Source organism: Cupressus sempervirens, chromosome 1, assembly GCF_028749045.1.
Source record: "Cupressus sempervirens isolate cs-2001-9-10 chromosome 1, ASM2874904v1, whole genome shotgun sequence".
Taxonomy (NCBI): domain Eukaryota; kingdom Viridiplantae; phylum Streptophyta; class Pinopsida; order Cupressales; family Cupressaceae; genus Cupressus; species Cupressus sempervirens.
Window position 1 is genome coordinate 879,625,407 of NC_143118.1, and position 4,910 is coordinate 879,630,316.

The following is a 4,910-nucleotide window of genomic DNA, read 5'->3' on the forward strand; positions in this document are numbered from 1 at the left end:
CTGAAGCTGGAGTAGTACTGGGATGGGTGACCTTGGAGGCTTCACCTAGATCCAATGACTGTTAAGTGTTTCATTTATTCTCATGAGAGATGGATTCATGTGAATCACTACTCATAAAACATGGATCAGTGAATTTGACTAAAAAACTACAGAATTAAATTCAGATAACAATATCCAATTTGCTTACTTTACAATATTTCCTACTTATTAGATACATTTTTGTTGAATAATTACAGACCAGACGGTGCTAACAAAAGAAAACCATAAATCAAATTCAAAAAACTATATACCACAGCACTTTAACAGTTGTTTGTCCTTGTTTGGCCGCGTGAGACAGGTAAACTGAGAGCTACAGATCAAATTTATTTCATAATTCAATTCAATCATCAGCTAGCCAATAATTCACTGAGACCGTAGCTGAAGCCATCTACTTTCTCGATGAGGTACAATGCATTGAATTTATATAGTGTAGGCATAATCGAGTCCTGTAAATCTGTATGCTGATCAAAATACATGTAGATGGCACCCACTGAGCCTGCAGTGGAAATAAATATCTATGTACAAGCATCCAATAGGGATTGGTTTCAAGACCTCAGCATATTAAATTGGACGATATTTAAAAACAGCCTTCTTAAAGTCCATTGTTTTATAGCTTGAAAAGCTTGTATTTGATAGTCTTATAGTCTTAATGGAATTATCTGAACTGTTTCTAGATTCGATTAGGTAAATATTTTTTTATTAAAGAAGTGTGGTCTGATTAAGAATCAAAATCTAACAATCTTATAGATAAGATAAATAAATAACTCTTTATGGAATCAAACCATCACAAAGTTTGTGCATTAACATTAAATAGTTTTCATGAACATATCAATGCAAGTAAGGAGAGATGAGTTCCCACCTGCAGCAGATATGATATAAATAACTTGCATGGAACTAAACAACCAAAACCTCCTCTTTTCTTCTTTGTTCCATTCCAGTGAAGATGAGACCACCATGGCTGAAATCACTCGACGGAAATCATGTTCTGATAACAGGTGGGTCAAGTGGGATTGGACTTGCCATTGCCAAAGAGGTTCTCTCTCAAGGAGCATCCATCACAATTGTAGACATAAGCTCCACTAAATTGGAGAAAGCAGAATAAATTCTAGCCAAAGATGGTGACACCAAACATAAAATATTAACCAAGGTTTTATCTTATCCTTCCATTTTAAGCTTATCTCAAAACCTAGAAATCTTTATATCTGATCAGATTTTTAATTGTTGAATAGATTGCAGATGTGGGTGTCTGTGAAATATTGGCAAAGGCAATAAAAGAGTCTTTTGAATGAAGGGTTGTTGATGTGCTGATCTGCAATGCAGATGTGGCAAAAACTGCGCTTTTGGATGAGTGTAGGATTGAAGATGTTCATAAAATGATTCAGACCAACTTGACAGGGGTTGTCAATACCGTGCATGTTGGGATCCCACTGATGAAGAAGAGAACTCCCCAAACACCCATGTCAATTGTTCTCATGAATTCTTTGGTAGGAGTGGTATGTTATCAACACTTCATTTTATAAATTTATGTTCTTAATAGAAAGTCTTAGTTACGTGAAGTTAGCTTATATATTATGCACCATCTAATTAATAAATTAATTTATAAATGTTTTCTTCTTTTGATAATGTTTTATCCTTTTGACAATACTCTCTATAGAAACCTAGGACAACTTGCATACACTTTGTGAAAGGTGGATGGACAAAATAAACTAAAATTGAAAAATACTCAATTTGCTGCAGCAGTAATATATTTCAATAACCATTTTGTCCATATCAATTACATTACATGATGCCTCTATTTATAGAGGTCTTAAATCATCCGACAAAACACAAATGGACTTTTCTAGAATTATCTATGACTTCTAGAACTTTACCTAACCCTATTTGTCCTTCCATGAATTTCTAGAATCCTCTCTATTATGCTTTTACAATTCATTTGAGGGGGAAATTACTCATTCCAACACTCCCCCTAATTTCAACCTCAAATGTTGTTGCATATGAATTCAAATCCTTTCCTTTTCTTAATGACAAAATGCTTCATATCCCTTAATTTCTTGATGAATAGTGTCTTCCAAGGTTGCGGCCTTTAATTTCCAAAAATATCTTGCCTCATTTGTCACAAATACTGGTGACAGAATTCACTAGTAAGCTTGATCAAAATCATGTCTTCTTTCGACTACCCCTTGATAGCTTCATTTGTCACAAATGGTGACAAGGTTCTCCAAATAACCTTGCTCTGCAAAACAAAATTCTCTTTGATGTCACAAATGGTGACAAACAAATTCCTTCCTTCTTCAGCGATCCAATGATTAGCTGCTTCTGTCAAAAAATAATGAGAGGATACTCCCAATTAACTTGATTGTAATTCATCTGTCACAAATGGTGATAGGATTTTCTTGCACTAGCTTTGATACCACTTGTAGAAACCCAGGAAAACTCTGATACACCTTGTGAAAGGTGGGTGGACAAAATAAACTAAAACTAAAAAATACTCAATCTATTGCTGTAGTAATATATTTCAATAACCATTTTGTCCATATCAATTACATGACATGATGCCTCTATTTATAGAGGTCTTAGATCATTTCTGGAAACATCTAAATTAGTCGACAAAACACAAATGGACTTTTCTAGAATTATCTATGACTTCCAAAACTTTACCTAACCTATTCATCTATCCAAAAATTTCTAGAATCCTCTCTATTATGCTTGTACAATTCATTTGAGGGGGAAATTACTCATTCCAACACCCTTGGTACGCTCACTATGTATATATTGCAACCAAATATGCTCTAAAGGCATTTGGAGAAACTCTTAAGCTTGAATTGATACCGTATAACATCCATATTAGTATAGTCTTTCCAAGGTTTGTGGAAACTCCTTTGTTTGATCAATATAAGTAATCTAATTTTATGGTAATAAGATTAAACATTAATTATCTAACTTTATGGTAATAAGATCTGTTGAGGTGTTGTTTTGCACGATGCTTAAGACAAGAATCCTTTTGAACTCCTCTCTTGAAAAGTTGATCTGTGATCAACTCCAAGGTTCTGGGTGATCTTGCGACCTACTAGAATCCACTTAGTAGAAGATAAATGTGTGTGTTCATGAGAAAACCTTTGCTGGTTCTGACCAATTTCAGATAAGATGTTGAATCTACTTGCTATATCAAAACAACTAACCACACAAAAATAAATATATATTTTTATTTTCCTATTTATAATAAATGCTATTTTTAACTATGCAACTATATGAATTCCTAAATTAACCAAGTATTTGTAAAAGCAAATAATGAAGATAGGGTACAAGAAGTTTAAGCAAATGACTTGAAAAATAAATCCCTAATGGACATAAGCCATGGAAACAACACATCTATGAGTTAAGCCTTTTAAAAGATCGGTAGGTAACCAATGAAAATAGGAGCAACACTTCCTCAATTCCACTGATGCAATCGTCGATAGGAATTCAATATTAGTAAGATGTTTCACTTTTCATCAGATTGCAAGGCCACAAAAAGTGCACTCATGTGAGACAAAAAACTATGCAAGAACAATATGATGATCTCTTCTCCAACTAAATATGTCAGAAAAATTCATAAACATATGGCAAACACTAGAATTAAAAGATCACACAATCAAAATAACACAATAAAACTATTGGCTCCATTACACTCCATGAACATACATTCACAAAATATAACACACTCAGGCAAGAACAACTCCACTCTGAATGAGAGCACCAATGGCATTTATTATTGCATCAAAATAACGGCCCGAAATACATGTTTAATTCAACAATTTATAAGAAATATTCTCCTTAATTTGTGTTGAGAGTGAGAGATTCCTTCATGCAAATACATGCTTCTAAACTAATAAAACAAATCTATTTATGTACAAATTAACTCTCTAATTGGTGTTAAGTAGGATTCCATCCCTATTTATATCATTTAATGGGTGCATGATCCTTTCCATGTCTTCAAACAAAGAAAGCATTATAAAATATGAAGAAGAAAGCCATTAGATGATGTAGGAGTCTCTGGAGATGCCAAAAATAGAAGCTCAACCTTCTCTGGAGGTTTGTAGGAGTTAAACTACTGCTTGAATGCTTTTCTGATACATGAAACTCTATAAATTTAAAACTGGTAGTTAATCGTTAGTGTAGCTCTAACTTCTTCAAAAACTTCCAATGTACCTTGGGAGAAGCACACCTTGCGCACCTTGGGAGAAGCACATCTTGGAAGATAGGTCCAAAAAATGCAAAATTATGCCAAGTGTCAAAACTGAAATTCTAGCTTTTGGGTTTTGCTTCCCTTCATACCAAAGCTATGTTTGGGTATTTGCTCTTGAATTTCTCTATAATCTTTCTCACTTGGGTTGCATCTAGAAAATCTAAAGCTTCATATATATCCTTTACCTTTTGTTGATAGTTTCCCACCTCTGTGTGAGTCTCTACAAAATTTTCCAATTTCACATAGATAATTCTAGCAACGCCTCTTCAATCTTAAATGCTTATCTAGTATCCTCATCAATGGAAGCTTCTTCAAAAGTCTTCCAAAATTTCTCAAAAACTACTTGCATAGTCATAAGTTTATCCCTTGAATCATCTTAAAAAATGTCCAAGCAAGCATCGCTGTAATGTCTCTCTACCCCCAAAACATGCTCTTGGGTTTGATCCTTGAGCTTATGAATATTAGCATGTAATATTTCCATTACTTTATTGCCATCCAAAATCTTCTCTATCTAATCATCTATCTTATCTAATTGCTGTATATACATCCATCAACATTTGGTACCTATGACCCTTTATTGATTGTAACATTTGCAAGTTTTTATCCCAAGTATGTACTTCATCAATTAACCCAAAATCTTGGTTCA

The 4,910-nt window shown here is 33.7% G+C and overlaps 1 pseudogene; it reads left to right on the forward strand.

Moving 5' to 3' along the window:
* The first annotated feature begins 982 nt into the window (after window positions 1-982).
* On the forward strand, window positions 983-2,939 carry LOC149580634 (3-dehydrosphinganine reductase TSC10B-like; annotated as a pseudogene).
* The last annotated feature ends 1,971 nt before the right edge of the window (window positions 2,940-4,910 follow it).